The sequence below is a fragment of the Globicephala melas genome, chromosome 15 (genome assembly GCF_963455315.2).
Source record: "Globicephala melas chromosome 15, mGloMel1.2, whole genome shotgun sequence".
NCBI classification, from domain to species: Eukaryota; Metazoa; Chordata; class Mammalia; order Artiodactyla; family Delphinidae; genus Globicephala; species Globicephala melas.
This window is the reverse complement of record NC_083328.1, coordinates 54,290,300-54,308,911: the sequence shown is the minus strand read 5'-3', so window position 1 is coordinate 54,308,911 and position 18,612 is coordinate 54,290,300. Positions and strand designations below refer to the sequence as shown.

Here is an 18,612-nt window from a genome sequence, read left to right as displayed (position 1 = left end):
TGATGCCATTGCTGGAAGGGGACCACAGATAGCATTCTTTGGAAAGGCAAAGAATGGATTCTCCCCAGAGCCTCTGGAAGGAATGCAGCCCCAAGATAATATATTTGTGTTGTTTTAAGCCACTAAGGTTGTGGTAATTTATTACAGCAGCAGTCAGCAGCTAATACAGTGGCTTAAAAAAACACATTTGCTCAAAATCCTGAGGCAGCTACCAGTTCCAGGAGAAGATGATATAGACTCATTTTTCCTGGCTCCTCCCCTCTAAAAACAGCCAAATGCCATGGAAAGAATTCGACAGACAATCCTACTCTGAAGGACTCTTAAAGATGGAAAGAAGAAAAAGGACTGGCTGGGGACCTCATGTCTTGAAGAACAACACCACGGTGAATTCTCTGAGTGTTCTTTTATCTTCCATAGATCCTGAGTACCAGCCAACCTGCAACCTGAAACCAACAACAGACAACAGATTTTAAAAAAAACAAAAACAATGGACAAAAAGAGAGAGAGAGAGAGCGAAAGAAAGAGCAAGAGAAAGCAAGCAAGAAAGAGACGGAAGGAAGGAAGGAAGGAAAGAAGGAGAGGAGGAAGGAAGAAAAGTCTGTTCTCTCTGGCTAAAGGACCAGGAAAAGAGAATGATACCAAAGCCTTAGTGGGGAGACTCATACCCTGTGGTAGCAGTGGGACCAACCCGCTCACAGCAGCAGCAAGAAGCAGAAATGAATTTCCAACCCATCCCTCACCCCACAGTCACAGTCAGCAGCAGACTGATCTGCCCATAGTGGTGGTAACAGCAAAATGCAGGTTGGCCAACCCATCCCATGCCCTACCCTCCCACCCCAAACAACAGTCGACCCAATCTGCCCACATCGGTGGAAACAGAGAAACCCAGGAACCAAGCTCATCCACTGCCCCACACCGGATGACAACAGGCAAGTCCCTCCAAATTCACTAGTAGTGCCAGCAGGCTCAGTGTCTCCAGCCTTCTATGCAGTGACAGAAGGTAACCCAGGGCATCTCCCTTCATCTGCCTAATGACACCAAGCAGCCCAGGGAAGCACCTTTAACCCATGTAGGCATCATATGTAGGGATCCAGTTGGAGCTTAAGCAGAGCCAGAAGAACAAAGTGGATCAGAACAACATTGCAAGAGCTCAGAAAACTAAACTGTCATTGAAATGATAGCCTACAAAAGTAAGCCTTAAAAAAAAACTAAACAGAGTGGCTGCCCAGTAAAATAGAGGATTTATATAAGATCAAGAGTCTCCTAACATTATATGCAAAATGTCCAAATACTATTAAAAAAAATCACTTGTCATACCAAGAAGCAGGAAAATCACAACTTGAATGAGAAAAGATAATCAACTGACACCACTAGTGAGATGAATCAGTTGTTGGAATTATCTGGCAAAGATTTTAAAGCAGCCACTCTAAAATGGTTTCAGCCAGCAATTATGAAATCCCCAGAAACATGAAAAAATAGAAAACCTCAGCAAAGAAATAGAAGTTACAAAAAAGAACCAAGTGAAAATTATAGAACTGAAAAGTACAACCACTAAAATAAAAAACTCACAGGATAGGCTTAATGGTAGATTGAAGATTACAAAAGATGGAATCACTGGACTTGAGGACTATTCAATCAAATTCACTCAATCTGAAAAACAGCTAAGAGAGATTAGGGAAAAAGAGGGACCTGTGGGACAGTAACAAAAGCTCTAACATATATATCATCAGAATCCCAGCAGGAGACAAGAGAGACTGTGGGACTAAACAAACATTCAAAGAAATAATGGCTGAAGTAATGGTGAAAGACAGAAACCTACAGATTCAAGAGCTAAATGAACCTGAAATAGGATAAATCTAAAAAACTCCTCGTCAAAACATATCATAATTAAACTTCTGAAAACTAAAGAAAAAAATCTTCAGAGCAACAAGAGAGAAATGATGCATTACTTACAGGCAAATATCAATTCAAATGACAGCAGATTTCTCATCTGAAATCATGGAGGTCAGAATGAAGTGGCACAACATTTTTCAAGCGCTGACAGAAAGGAACTAACAACCACATCTCTCCCGAGTTCCTGTCCTATAGTTCTAATTTCCCACAGGACATTCTACTCAGATGCAGCCTTGTCAACTTAAACAAAACATATAAAAAACCAAGTATATGTATCTGCTTTCCCCCAGGCTAATATTCTCATTTAATGTATCTAACTTGTCAATGGCATTAACAGTTTCTAAGTCACTTAGTCATGATGGAGTCATCATGACTTTAACCTCTAACACCTTTACTTCACTATAGCATGCAGTGGTGAAGAGCTGAGACGCAGCAGCCAAACTGCCTGGGTGTGATCTTGACTTTACCATTTATCAGTGTGTGTCCTTGGGCATGTGACTTAACCTTCCTGTGTCTCAGTTTCAGGAATAACAATAATACTAGTTCAGGGTGTTCAAATAAGTTCAGATTTGTATGGTATTAGAACAGCACCTGGCACATCACATAGTCTTGGGGGGATTTTTGGTGTTTTTTGGTTTTTTTTTTACTTAAAAGTCAAAGTTCTCACATCTGCCTTTTCTCTCTCTTCCCACTGCCATCACCTGCTCTACGCTTTCATCTCCTTAGGCCCTCGTCATGGTTCTCTCTGCTGCCAGACACTCCCACACACTGTTGCTACCATATTGGTCTTTCTAAATCCAGTCAGTGTTGGATCCCATCCTGTTCCCCACAGAAACCTCCCAAGCTCTTTCATACCAACAGGGTGAAGCAGAAACCCAGGTCTGTGTGATTCTAACCCTAGGATTCTTCCCTCTCCTTGGTTCTCTGACCTCATGCCCAAGCTCTATGGCCTCCAAGATATTCCTCCCTTCTCCAGCCCCACCCCCCACCCCCGGCTGTACCCAGCTACTCATTTATGCTTTAATCCTACACATCAGGACCATCCTCTATTAATATGTGTACATCTGCTTTCCCCAAATAGACAGAAAGTTCCTGAAGGCCAGAGGCACAGAGCAGTGCTGGGCAAATACTGACCATTACATGAACCTATTCTATAGTCGCACCTCTTGTTCAGCCTCCTGGTGGAGTCCGCTTGACAACTTCTTTCTCTTTCCTACAACTGAAACCATATAATTTTAAATGAGGAGCAAGGGGCAGGGGGTGGGAGGTGAACTTGTACGTTCTGAGAAACATCATGGCAGAAGGAACAGTCCAATTGTAGGCATCAGAGGCAACAGCACTGGCACTAACAAGCAGAATATCCAGTGAAGCTCATATAACTTCTCTGGCCCTCATTTCCATTTGCAAAATGAGGACATTAGCAAAGCTTGAAGTCCTCCTCAATCTCAAATGTTCTGTGACAAATCTCTGTGAGGGTGGATTCAGGAAACTGATTTTCAAATTGATTGATTGAGTGGTGTGTTGTTAGTGCATGGAGAGTTAAACCACTCTTCATAACAATTCAGTTCCTGAGTTTAGCCTATCAGCCAGGGTTTATTAGGGACCATTAACTCTGCAGTACTGTGGGTTGAGTGCTGTGGAGGAACAGAAGTGATATCTCACAGGTTCCTTGGCCTCAAGGTGTTTATTATATAATCTGTTTATTATAATTATATAATAAAAGCTCACCAAGCTTATGATCCAGGAAATTACTTTGTTTACCTAAGATTTCTGTAAAATAAAGTTACATATGTTATGTAAGCTGTGTGAATTCTGTGTCATTTTTATATTATTTGAAATACACACATACATATATACTATATGTTTAGATATAAATATATGCATTGAAAATGTATGTATTTAAAATAGCTCCATTAACAGGCTGGGTGTTTAAAAACTATTTAATAAACCAAATGATGTAGATTTTCAAACCTTCACAAAAATAGAGAGAATTGTACTATGTGCCCATCACCTAGCTTCAACAGTCATCAACTTTCTGCCATTCTTTTTCATCTATCTCTACCCACCCCTGCCCCTCTTTGTGTGTGTGCTAAAGCAATTCTTCTTAAGCTATCAGTGGTGAAGAATCCTTCTGTTTAATTTCCAATCTGTCATGGACCACAGGCAGTTGGGCATGCAAGTTCAACAATACCCAACTGGGCTCTGCGCTGGTCAATGAGACAAGTCCACTCGTAGCTGCTTGGATGCCATGACAATGCAAAGTGCTGTCACGGTTTCTAAACACTCATTGTCAATGTCTGCACTTACCACAGACTAATAGCACACAATTGGCAAACTGGCACTGATCCACAGACCACACTTTCAGTAATACTGTGCTACAATATTTTAAGGCAAATCCAAGACATTCTTTTATTTCATCCATAGATTCAGCATGTATGTCTAATGGATAAGGACTTGGGAAAAAAAACACACCACAATACCACTAATACCTCCAAGATAATCATCAATAACTCCTTAACATCATCTAATAGTCCATGTTCTTACAGTTTTAGTTGAATCAGGATTTAAACAAGGATCTACCATTGCTTTTGGCTGACATATCTCTTAAGCCTCTTTTAATCTATAATAGTCTCCCTTTCCTTCAAAAACTGTTTTGAACCACTCTCCAGATTGGTTTATCATTAACTACAAAAGTTTCCCTGATTCATAATGTTTCAAGTGGGTTTTCCCTGAAATTGTTATAGTGTGACCATGGGAAGGGCTTAAAAACAAATGACCTCTACTCTCCCAACCAAACTCCATGATCTATGCATGTTATGACCACACTGCCCACTCTCCAGACTGTTTTCATGGCTACAAAGTCATTCATATTACTGAGTACGTAAAAGTGTCAGTCACTCTCCCTGTCTTAACATCTCTGATTCTTTGTCTCCAATGGGACCATTCATATAACAGACACCTGTGAACATTGTTAATTGAACTATGGGTTTCCTTTGCCTTGATATGCCCCAAACAATGTTTACCAGATACAATCATATGCACGATACAGAACTGAGATATTTGGGGACATATACATAGTATAAACTTGAGATACTCTTTGATTGTTTGATATGGGCCAGATTGGGTGATATGGGCAAAGCAAACCCAAACCACCACACAATGGCATTTATTTTTCCAGAAACCCTCTTCTTACCACTAAGGATACAGAAGTTCAAGTAGTTTTGTGTCTTCACTGTCCAACACTCCATGTAGAGTCATAGACTTTTAGAACAGGAAAGGAAACTTAACAATTATGCAATCAAGCCCCCTGCAGTGAAGGAGATAAGGCTCCTTTGACTAGTTATCTAGACATCTAGATGTCCCCTAGACAAGAGCTAGGTCTCTGACCTACAGGAGAGACTCTGTACACTTGGGGATATCACTCTCTGTGCCCCTCGGGGTTCTGGATGACACATAACAGGAGTAGACTCCAGCTAACTTTAGTAGAAGGATAATGGGGGCTAACAGAATTGACCAGAAGCCTGGATAACTAGGTTTTAAAGACAGGCAGGATCTGAGAGAGGCTGGGCCGCAGGAACACAGCTGAGGTCATGCTGCAGGGACAGCCTGATTTGAATGTCCCTAACCCTGGCCCTGATGCCTCTCTGGCCGATGGACACCACCACAGCTGAGGCCAAGAGCCCAAGTGCCTCTGCTGCCATGGAATTCTGAACTGTCCCTGAGTCTAAATTAAAAATCCAGGGTGGGAACACCTGAGTTGCTGAGGCTGGATAATGTGACTGTCCTCTTCAGCCAGGGGTCAGGGAAAGGGCCATCTGGCTTGGCTTGCTTCTACAATAGGAAGTGAATCCTGCTTCCCACCATGACCCACATCATAGAGGAAAGAGCCTTAGGATGCTAATTATCCTCCCATGATAGCAGATGACACTTTATCTCCACGATTGAACTTCTGTTAGTGTAAGGACATAGACAACAGTAGTTATTTTAATTCTACGAAATATAGAGATATTTCCTACCACCTCCAGAAAATGGATTACATCCCCAGACAAACATCACTATTCTAAGTGCTGATTTTGCAAAGGATTTAACCTCATTGAAGGAGAAACAGTTTCTTTTGTGTCCTAGTAGTTCAGTGACTGTCTCCTGGCCTAATTTCTGGGGGAAAACTGAAGATCGATCTGTCCACCTGACTTTCACTCAGATGCTCAGTGTGAGCACAGTGACTTCCAAGGGCATTAAAACTTCTCCTACAAGGATTCCATTAGTGATTAGATTTGCATTTGAAAATATTTCATGTTGCTACATATCAGATTGGGGCAGAGATGAGCTGGAACATAGGAGATTTGTTGAGGCAACAGCTAGGATTCTGTCACTGTTCTCTCAGTGTATTTCTGATGGCTCTCAAATTCTATAATGGAAGGTAGTATCGTGTGGGTACGTAATATGAAGCCAGAGCTGACACTGTGACAGCTGTTCCCAAAGGCAAAGAATTTTTTTGTTACCAGGAAAAGATGTCCTTGCATTTCCTGGGCTGAGGTAAGAGTGCTTGGCAGTCCCTGTCTTCTCTGTTTTCTGATCGTCTTAACACATTACAAGAGAGAAAATAATGAGCCAGAGGGATCTTCAAAGCATTTGTCCACTGCCTGTGTGTCTTAGTTTAGGTTCCCTTAGAAGCAGACTCTGAGGCACAAGTTCAAGTGCAAGTAGTTTATTTGAGTAGGGGAGTGGGGAACTGAGACAGGAGGGACGGAAGCCAATAGGAGGTGCTTGCTTAAGGAAGATGCCACTGTGGACAATTGGAACTTAACCCTATTGGGGAACTCTGGGGGGCCAGTGCAGAATGTAAGCCTCAGTTATCCTGAACAAGGAGTTATGGAGCTGGGGTATAAAAACACCAATTCCACAGTGTTTGGTCGAAGGCTGCTGCTGGGAAGGCACTAACTCTCCAGCACTTCTGGCCTGCTGTGTGTCTAGGCAAAGCAAACCCAAACCACCAGAAAAAGCCCTCCGGCAGTTGGAAGTCAGGCTGCTATGCACAAAATGTCAAGGCCCAGGGTGATACGGGCAGGGTATCCTCAGCATCTGCTACACTGTGTTCTCTCATCCTCCAGACTAGTGGACAAACTTTCTGCTCCCCATCCATTCAGAGCCCAGAGTAAATCTTCCCAGAATCAACTGGTAGATGCACATCCTCTGCCTCCCCCAAACCAAATTTCCAATTGATACAGATTGCTTACTTCACTACTCATTGTTCAGTAGCTCTCCACCCATGTTACAGGGTCACTCTGTGGTTTAGTCCTCTTTCCTCCCTGTCTGGTAACACGCTAACAGCTCAGACCCTGACCACAGCCCTGGAATAACTGAATAAATCTCACTGACTGACTGACTCCAACCTCCATCCATTCAGTAACATCCTAGATGTTTGGAAATGCCACAGTCTACAGCCAATGCACTTTAGACATGTCCCTGTCAGCTTTGATGTTTTGGAGAGATTTACTATTTGCTAAACATGGTAAGTTTGGGGTATGTGATCTTGAGGGGATATAGTATTTCTCATCTCCAAAGGAAAAGATCAGTTTCTTTTAGGACTATGGATAGCATCAGTGTAAACTGTGGGCCAGCCAGCTGTGAGTTGGCAACTTGGCGATGTCTGGGAAGAAAGGCTGGGGACCTCGGTGAGAGCAGAAACATTTACTCAGTTGTTGTCTGGTGTATGAACATCCTACCAAGATTCACTGAGTGAGTTGAAAGGCCATCTGAGGCTTGATGTATAATCTTATTTAATGAAGGGATAGCTTGAATTTGATGTCTTTCTGGTTTTCATCATTTTTTTTTTCTTCTTCCACCCTGATTATCAACCTTTAGTAAAGACTGGGAGATCTCAGTCAGTTGGCTCTAATGAAAAGGACCTTAATAGATCACCTGGGAAGTTTCTCTGCCTTCAGGCAACACTACACTAAACCATTCCTGACAGAAAGCTGCTTACCCTTGGTCTGAAAACTCTCCCAAAAGAGAGGTGGGAGAAATGCCATAGCCTCCCTGTTCTCGGTGTCTCTCCTTAATAAGCTCTGGGCTTATCCTTGCTTGAATTTCAGCTTCAAATTTTTAATAAATGTCATGGTGACCTTCTCAACACTACAAAGATTTATTCTGCAGAGTATCCCAAGTGACCTATGACCATCACAAGTAAAATGATAGTATTTAAATATATGAAGTAAGTAGTTTTTCAGGAATTTAGTCTTCTAAGAAATCAATTAAAAACATAAGTAGGACTTGCTTTGAAATACATCAAGAAGTCAGATGAGGTGATGGATGGATGGATAGATGGTGTCTAGATGGATAGACATGAGATAAGTAAGGATAGTAAATGTTAATGGTAAAAGCTGGTAGGTATACAGCTCTTATTTGTAAATTTTTATTAAGAGACTTCCCTGGTGGTGCAGTGGTTAAGAATCTGCCTGCCAATGCAGGGAACACAGGTTCGATCCCTGGTCCAGGAAGGTCCCACATGCTGTGGAGCAACTAAGCCTGTGCGCCACAACTACTGAGCCCGCATGCCACAACCACTGAAGCCTGCACGCCTAGAGCCCGTGCTCCGCAACAAGAGAAGCCACCACAAATGAGAAGCCCACGCACCGCAACGAAGTGTAGCCCTCACTCGCCGCAACTAGAGAAAGCCCACGTGCAGCAATGAAGACCCAGTGCAACCAAAAATAAATAAATAAATAAAAACTTTTATCAAGTTTTCTGCATGTTTCAAATTTTTTCATAATAAAATGTTGGGAAAATATATGAAGGATATTTTTTAAGTGTATTAAATGTCTACCCACATACATTTGTTTATAAATTGGGGTTTTAAATTACCACAAACTTTCCTAAAGATAATCTTTTCTTAATAGAAAGCATACTTGAAATACTAAAGAGAACTCTATTGGCTCCTAAGTGGTAGAACTAGTTAAACAATCAACAGATCATTAATGAACACCTCCAAATTACTCTTGGAGATATGAATATATACCACCTTCAAAGAACTTAAATTCAAGTTGGGAAACTTACTTCTATATTGATCTGTCTAGATATCTATCTCATCACCTATACTTAATCTATGTCATCTGCAACATTAACACCTACATTTTCCTGCCCAGATCATAAAATTTATATTTATGCCATCTATCTATATCAAACACATCATCTACATCTATGTTTAGAGCTATATCATTCATATCTACTCTTACATCATCACCTACATCCATGTTTACATACACTTTACCTACATCTGTGTTTACATCTATATCATCTACAGCTACATTTTCATGTTCATCATATGCATCATCTACACTGATGCTTAAATCTACATCAGTATCTACGTTGGCTACATCACTGGTTCTCAACCCAGGCAACTTTGCACCCAAGAGGCATTTAGCAACATCCAGAAACATTTTTGATTGTCACAACTTGTGGATGGGGGAGACTGCCCCTGGCAACTAGGACAATACCCAGAACAGCCCCTGACAGCAAAGAAATATCCAGCCCAAAATGTCAATAGTGCTGAGATTGAAAAAATTTAATCTACATCCATGTTTACAGCTATGCCATGCACATCTGCACCTATACTGAAATCTACTCTGTCTACATCTGTCTTTATATCTACAGCATTTACATCTATGTGATGGACAACAACATCTACAATACCTACATAAACCACATCATCTATATCAGCACCTGCATCTACGTAACCTACATCTTTTACATCTGCATCTACCTGTGCATCTAATTAGCAGCTCAGAGCATGTTTGTTACATTGGAATGAGTGATCCATTTAATCTAAAATTAAAATTTAATCTTAATTCTCCCCTCCTCTGACCATAAAGATTCTGATGAACCAATTCAAATGTGTGGAGTGGGGTGCAGTTTGGGGTTTCCCTAAACCACCAAGCAACTGTAAGACAGCAACTGGGAGTCTTACAAGTCAACTCAATTCTGACACTGTCAACCCAGAGATAGCATCAGATGCCATTGGTTGAGGGCTCAGTTCCACAAGACTGCCCTCCACTTCAGGTGCCAATCACAAGTCCAAGACTGACTGACTATAAATGAAGGGTTCCCATGACCCCCTCCTTGGATTTAATTAGTTTGCTAGAGTGGCTAACAAAACTCAGGAAAACAGTTTAGTCACTAGATCTCTGTTTTTTTACAAAGGATATTAAAAGACATGCATGAACTGCCAGATGAAAACATGCACAAGGCAAAGTCTCAGACAAAGGGGCTTCTGTTCTCATGGAGTTTGGGGCCCAGCATGATGGCACATGCAAGCACTTTGGTTCACCAACCAGGAAGCTCTCCAAACCCCATCCTTTGGGATTTTTATGGAGGCTTCATTACATAGTCATGATTGATTAATGAATTCAACTTCCAGCCCCTCTCCCTTCCCCGGAGGTCAGGGGATGAGACTGAAAGTTCCAACTCTCCAATCATGTGGTTGGTTCCCCCAGCAACCAGCTCCCATCCTTAGGTGCTTTCAAAAGTCACCTTCTTAACATAAACTCAGTCAAAAGAGGCTTGTTCTGAATATCAAGGCAACTTTATCACTCTTAGGAAATTCCAAGGGTTTTAAGAGCTCTTTGCCAGAAACAGGGACAGAGACTAAATGTATATTTCTTGTCATGAATCACAATATCACAGGCCACATACAAAAATGTTACATCAGAATGAGTGGTCCATTTAGTCTAAAATTAAAATTTAATTTTAATTCTTCCCTCCTCTAGCCACATACTAAAATGTGAGTGGAACAGAGCATGACCATTGTCGATGACACTTGCTAAAGTGTAAGAATTGTGAACTCTGCTGGCTTTGTCCTGGCTTCAAAGGACAACTTTGGCTCCTGATAGAAGAAGCCAAAGAGACTTCCATTTTGACTTGGATTGAGGTGAGAAGTTAAGCATGTGCTTGATGATTTTCATTCACGCCCTCTCTTTGCTTACCAGCCCTCAGGACCAGAGGGCATCTGCTGCAGACACAATTGTCTCTACTATTGGGATAAAGAATAATTTACTCTCAAGAGAGCAGTCACTGCCCTTTGAGAATTTGATATGGTTGGATCACATCTTGCTCCACCTAAACTCATTTGGGCTGGAAAACATACAAGTTGGCACGTGGGAAGCCACAGATCTTGCAATTTCACCCTGGGTGCTTGGGCCTCAGCGTAGTTAAGAAACTGCTTATCCTACAACCAAACGGCAACTCAGGTTGCCACATTCTTTTAAGCCCCCATGGGCATATGAGCTGACTTGTCAGCCGTAGCAAAAGTAAAATGCTGTTTTAAATGAAATTGAGAACATGGGAGAGAAGACAAACAAAAGCAACTTTCTGTGGCTTCTTTAGCCTATGACATTTACTAAATATCTATGCTTCCGGTAGAAACACACACCTCTTGGAAACTGTTATTTGTCCTCCAGGAACAAGACTGACCCTGGGTAAAGTTTCAAAACAGATTCTCAGTAAACTTTTTGTATCCTCACTCATTGTAGTGTTTCTAAATTTTCAAAAAATATTAATTTTTAGAAACTGAAAGTGAAAAATTAGCAATTCTTTACTCATTATTATGGATTTCTTAAAATATTTCAATATATGAGAAACATACAGCTTAGCAGTATTTACAAAAAACTGTAGCCTATAGCAAATATCCAAACATTATAAATGCCAGTGAACATAATTGAATAGTTTTTAAAAATAATCTAACATTTGAATTTAACCCAGTAAATGCTACACAATGTCATAGTTTTAATGTTCTCAAAAGTAGACCACCCACCTTCCTATTGGTTGAATGTCCTCCCTAATAACGATTCCCACATTTGGTTGTTCATCAGTCATTCACTCAGCAGCATTCACTGAGCAGCCACAATGTACCAGGCCCTGTTCTAGGTGCCAGGAATAGAGTACAGAATGAAAAGGGCAAAAAACCCTGGCCTCATGGAGCTTGCAATCTAGTGGGAGATGTAGGCAGCAAACAAATAAGTAAAATAAATGTCTGTTTAACTAGAGGTAATAAGTACTTTGGAGAACAATAAATCTGGAGAAAGGATAAGGAAAGCTGGCAAAGTGGGAGAGGGGAGGTCTGGGAAGGCCTCACTGAAAAGGTGGCAATGAAGCCACAGAAAGTGCCAAGGATCTGAGGCAGAAGAATGCTTGGCATGTTTTAGGAGGAGCACAGAGGCCTGTGTGGCTGGAGCAGGGTGCATGAGAGGAGAAGTGAGAGGGGTAAAGGAAGCCAAATCATGAAAGGCCGGTTGTGAGTGAAATGGGAGCCACTGGAGCATTTTGAACAGAGCAGTGATATGACTAAACATTTCAGTCTCTGTCTGGCTGCTATATGGAGGATGGACTATAAAGAGACCAGAGTGGAGGCAGGGAGAGCAGTGAGGAGGCCATTCATTTAGCTAGCTGAGGGATGGTGGTGACTTGTAGTAGTGGTAGTGGTAGTTAGAGGTGGAAACCAGCAGTTAGAGTCTGTACTTATTTTCAATTAAGAGTCTTCAGGATTTTCTAAAAGATCAGCTATTGGTGTGAGAGAATAGAGGAGTTGAGGATGACCCCAAGGCTTGTGGCAGAGCACCTGAAAATATGGAGACACCATTTACAGGAGTGAGGTCCCAAACTCTTAATCATACATTATATAATTTTGGGCTACAGTAGAGCTGGCTGAGGACAGGTCAAAGACGAATCAGAAATAAGACTAGTCATAAAAAGTCAGACTCCAGATTGAACCCAACCACATAGAAACGTGGCCTGATGCTAAACTCTGTGAATCTCTCCTAACAGAGGCTAAGAGGGGTCCTAAGATTCAGGCAAGGCTGAGCCCATAGGCACAGGGTAAAGTGTATTCGCTGTGGACAGTTGAAATCAGCAGAGGTAGTCAAGTGACACCCTGAGACAAAAACCTCCTTAACTCACTGAAGTTGGATCAAATGCCTTCAGGGGACAGAGATTTTAAAAGGCCTGCACCCTCCTCCCAGGAGTTCTGGAAAGGCTTCCCACCACCCACTTTGCAGTGTTCACAGAAATGTCCACTTCAGCAGCCCCACCCTCACCCCAAGAATATAATTATGGGAGTTATTGTTTCCGTGTGGAGCAAGAGCAGAGCTGGCCCACCAAGTGGGCCATAAATCACAGGTATGAGCTGAGAGATCCTGAGAAGGTCCCTAACTGAAGTGGGTCCCTGGGGAACCTCTCGCTGTGTGTGACATTGTACTCATGGATTCTCTCCCCTTGGAGGTCTCTAGGGACAGGTTGCTCTGAAATGCCTCCAGGAGTAATGTTGGCTTGGTTTGGAGCCTCCCAGCATTCATTAGCGCTTTGTAATAGCACATTTTGTACAGATTACCACTTCACTTTTAGAACTGGTATGGTGGGATGTTAGCAGGTACTGAGACAGAAAGATGATGGAAGCTGGGTCATCTGGATGTTTACTCTAGAGCAGAATGACAAGGAGACAGAGCGTGGTCCCCAAGTTACTTCTTCCTCACCTCCCAAAGTTCTCTTGGTGTCTCCCTTTCGTCTAGAGGGCCCGGGAGAAATGGAAAAGAGAGTATGGAAACGAGAGGCTTGGGGGCCATTGACGGACTTGGCATTGCAATGCCTTCTCTGAGGCTTTCATTGCCTCTTTGTGCCCTTTTAAAATTTATTTATTTACTTATTTGGCTGAGCTGGGTCTTAGTTGTGGCATGTGGGATCTTCATTGCCACATGCAGGATCTTTAGCTGTGGCATGCGGGCTCTTAGTTGCAGCATGCGGGATCTAGTTCCCTGACCAGGGATTGAACCCAGGTCCCCTGCATTAGAAGCACAGAGTCTTAACCACTAGACCACCAAGGAAGTCCCTCTTTGTGCCCTTTTACCTCAAATCAAGAGGTAGCAGCATCCAAGAACACCCATGTGTGGGTTTACTTAGAGCAGGGGGTAGGAACTTGTGTGTATGACACTCTGTCTCTTACATACTCTTCTTGTTTTCTTTCCTGCTCTACATTCCCACTGTCAAAACAGTGTCCAGAGTATCACAATAAAACACTTACTTATTATGCAAACAAACCATTGCTCTAGCTTTGAAGAAATATTGTCTACCCATTTCATGGCGTTTTGGGTGAATTCAGGAGTGGGGGTAATTCAAGTTCACTTTTCAGTGACTCAACTATTTCCCTTGAAGCAACTGCTTTCCTTCGTGCTGCTCTGGCCTTTCTTCAACCTCTCCTTGGGCTATAGATTCAGTGGGGCCTTTTGGATGCCCCTTTACTTCCTCTTCCATCTCTAGGCTAGAAACTGGCCCAAGATTCAGGTCCGATGAACCCTGAGACTTTTGCTTTAGTCTGCAGGAGCCGGGTACCTCTTTGCCCCTTGGGACATATGCCTGCAAACGTTCTTTCTCCTTTCCTTAGTTAGCTATGAAGTCTGCCTTCACTTTACTTCTGGGGGGAAAAGACCAAATCCAGTAAGTCTTCCAATATTTATTTTCATACGTAATAGGATAATATGCCTTCTAAAAGACAAAAAAGTTGAGACTGGCCCATCCATTGGTAATTTAGTTTTAGGCAGTACTGAGTTTGTATGGCAGGATAATATTATTCGGTGCTGTTTTCTGAGCTTTGTGAGTGAATGCAAAAGAAAGGAAAGCAGCTAGGAAAGTGGGAGAAAGAGATGGAGAACAATCCTTTAATAAAACTGATAAGTGGCCCACTGTATATATACATGTTACCCAGAACAAAAATATGGGCAATTACAATCTTGGGAGGTTTCTGATTATGCATATTTACTTAATGGTAATGGCTCCTTGAGGACCATTATGAATTATTGAGAAATAAAATATTCATAGGTATAAAACTGTAATTAGCCTACATGGAGTTTTTCTGGAGTTTACATATACAGAATACATTTTTGTAAAGGAGAGGCCTGCCTGGGAGCTGGTACGCTCTAATCTTCGCCATAAATAATTTAAAATTCAGCACCACCAAAAGAATGCCTCCTCTCAGAGCAAAGAGTGCTTATTAAGTCCACCAGATCTCTCAGAATCACGAGATGGAACCAACTTACATTTCATGACTCCTGAGGATGAGCACAGAGAAAAAGGCCAGACAGAGTACACAAGGGAGACTTCAAAACAATCAGCACAGGACTGCTTCTGCTTTCCAGTATCAGACATGTTGGCCTGAAGTTACTGTGATTTCAAGGTCATGACCATTATTTCTGGCTTGTTGCTAGAAATTCCACAAATTGAGATACATACATTGGAATGAAACCAAACTTCAAAAATCCCTATGAAGAGTGTCATATAGAGAAGGAGTTTTCAGGAAAAGAGGAGAAATAGGCCCCTGGACATCAAGGCATCAGAGATTGAAAGAGGTTGCTCCTAAGAGGTGGAAAGAACCCAACAGAACAGGATGCAGGTCTTGACATCTCTGCTACTCACTGCTTGGCACAAGTGCTGGAAGAGGGGAGGACCACACCATCTGTGTGTGCTTCCACTAGGGACCCCACTCAAACTCCTCAACATTCACACCCACATTCCTCCCCTGCTTCTGGGCTTGACAGAACTCCAAACTTCCTCTGATTTTTTGCATTAGTCCTATCTTAGGAGCTGTGATTTTTCTCCTTCACTCTCTACCTATCTGCTTTTATCTCTCAAGGACTCTTCATGATTTCTGGTCCTATCGGAGCATTTCCCCTTATACTACAGTACTCATATTTGTAAACAATATGCAAGCATTTTTCTATCCTATGTTACACATAACCCATTTGAACATGATGAACTTGGCAGGTACACTTAAGAAACAGCTTCAATCTTCTCTTACAACTGTCTGCAAGCATTTCTGTCAAAGCTCCTTTTCTGACCCTTGAACAATATCTCAGGCAAAACAGTAGCTTTTCATTAACTCTGGACTATTACAGTAGTCCAGACTTCTATTTTTCACCCAATTCAAAGCCCCTCTAACTCCCAGCTGCTGCCTGATCTGGAACAAGTCAAGTCATGGGGAAGAGGGAAGGGTTGGCCTCTCCTTTTGTTCTCTTGTTTCTTTCTTTCCTATCCTACCCCTCTCTTCAGTTCCTTCAGGTCTGGACCGAAGAGGAGGATGACAGAGATGGAGGAGGGTTCAGAGATGGCCAGTCATCTGTGGTCCTCTGTTGGTTTTCACTGCCCTCTATTGTGGCACACCTCCAGATGCTGGCTGGCCCTTTCACAAGGGACCTTTGTGGATTCTTTAGAGTACTCCGTGGGAACCTCTTCACTCCCCCAGTCTCTGACAAGAGTGATGCTCTCTGACCTCTCACAACACCTCTCAGCTACCATTATCAGCACATCTTGGGGATCCCCTTGCTCCTTCAAGCAGGGGCTTTTTGGGGTGACTTGAGACCAGTAGCATTCTGTGGAGGCCACTTAGCCCAGGGAAAACTCTGCACATGCAGATGTTCCAGCCACTGTCCTCTCCCCTCAACTTGCCATTGAGGCTGCTCCGGCTGATCTCCTGCCCACTTCCACCTTGCTCACTTCACTCTCAAACTCTTGGGGACACAAATTAAATTGTCTTGTGATCTCCTTCCCACTCTCCTCTATTGGCGTTGGAGCGAGTCTATGGGTTTCTGCAGCTCAGCAAGCATCTGGCAAGGAAATGAGGTATCAGTCTCCCTTCCTGCAGACAACTCCACTTTATGTTAGCTTCTTGCAGCCCCCAACTTGGCAGAGATAGGAAGAAGCATCATGAAACAGTACAGGGCTCCCTACAAACTCTCTTCAAAAAAGTTCTTTCTCCAACCAGTCCTTTTATAGTTTTGCATTTCTAGGTTTGTATCTGTAGTGTTCCCTTACACAGACCTGTGAGTAATACCCACTGTGCCAGTTTGGCCCCGTTAACAAGTCTTGTAGAAATGTGACTGGCTTCTCTCTTTGAAGCATGTGAGTACTTAAAACCCATGTTTCCTAGCTTTGAGGCTTCAGTCAAAAGTCAGACATAATAAGAAAAATTCTATTTAACATCCTGCTATATGTTTGTGAATGTATGTGTCATCGTTCAACTTTCCCAAAAAGCAGACCTTGAGACAAAGATTTGACTGTAAGTAATTTATCTGGAGATAATTCCAAGAAACAGCAGTGGGGAGTAGAGAAGAAAAACAGGAAAGAAAAGTCAGCCATAAAGAGCTTGCTATCAAGAAAATTTCCACTGTGTGTAACTAAGCTCAGTCTCGCTGGGAAATTCTCAGAGCCTATGTAGAATACATACCTCTGAGGGAGCTGTGAATCTGGGGTGTTTGTACACCTCATGTTCGGGTGAGGGCTGCTCCTGGGGGTCTTGATTCCTCAGCATTTCCAACTTGCCATTTGCACAGCTCTGTTTGCTCTGGTGACCAGAGAGAGATATCAGGCAAAGAAATGCAGATCTTGGCCATTGAAAATCAAGCCAGTGTGCTCCAAAATGGTAAGAATGAGGGAAATTAAGGAAATGGGCAGAAAACCAGTAGCATCTGCTGCAGTGTGTGTGTGTGTGTGTGTGTGTGTGTGTGTGTGTTTGTGTGTGTGTGTGTGTATGTTGGGAGGAGGAACATATGAGAGACCAGCAAGCAGCCTTCATTCTAGATCCTTACCATGTGATGTGTTGCTAACTATAATAGATTTTTCAAGCACCTAATGGTCTTATCAACCCATCAGACCCAAATCATAGTTATCTCCCCTAGTTCTCAATATCTATTTCTTGCTTTCTCTCCAGTATATAAACAAATAAGTGCACCTGTTCATCTAATTTTCTGCAAAACCCCAAACTGAAGAGGAAGATTCCCTGTTTTGTCACCCTGAATGGTTGTAGCTCTATCTCTTGACCTCTTTTTAATTTGGCTGTGTCGTGCAACATTCAGGATCTTAGTTCCCCAACCAGGGATCAAACCCGTGCCCTCTGCATTGGGAGCGAGGAATCTTAACCACTGGACCACCAGGGAAGTCCCATCTCTTGACCTCTTTTTAGAAATGTTAATTAATATCTTCTTGCAAGCTATATGGAGTTATATTACCCATAATTTAGTAGGTTAAAAAATAGTTTCTATCTTCTCTTAAGATGAAGATTTGATTTGTGATTTCTTAATTATGTCAAAGTGTATTAGGAATCTAACCTGACATAAGAAACCAGGTACTAAATGTATTGTAGGATCAAATTATCTAAGGAAAACTACTTATTGACATGGTCTTTATTAGGAAAAAACCTTAAAGTCACAGAGATAAATGTTTATCTTATTGGCCACAAACACAGAGAATTCTGTAGATGTACATCTGCAGGGCATCAGTTTCCATGGTAATGCCATTTTCCTGGCATGCCATGCTCTCTCACCCTCCTCTGTAGACCTGGAGTCTACCCTACACCTCTCCCATCTTTACTCTCTGACTAGTGAACTCTGCTAGAGCAGGGGGAGGAGTATATTTCCTTTAGCCATTAATGTTGGGATTAACCCTGTAATCTGCTATAGCCAGTGGAATATGTATCTACTACAGTGCTTGATAAGCATTTATATGTGCAAATGAAATGAATTCATAAATTTTGAGAGAAAAATCTAAATTCAGAACCTGTACTGCTAACCTGTGGTTTTGAACTATATGCCATTTTTTGGTCTGTTTGCTTCCTGATTCCTTCCTCTGTTCTGTATTGCTGGAGAGACTGGCCCTTGCAAACTAAATTTTACAGTCTTCCCTGTC

General features: G+C 42.2%; 1 non-coding gene across 1 annotated transcript; it reads right to left on the bottom strand.

Annotated features, from left to right (window-relative positions):
• Positions 1–13,690: 13,690 nt before the first annotated feature.
• TRNAR-UCU (transfer RNA arginine (anticodon UCU)) lies at positions 13,691–13,763 on the bottom strand. The gene has a single exon. It is a non-coding gene; the product is annotated as a tRNA-Arg (tRNA).
• Positions 13,764–18,612: the final 4,849 nt, after the last annotated feature.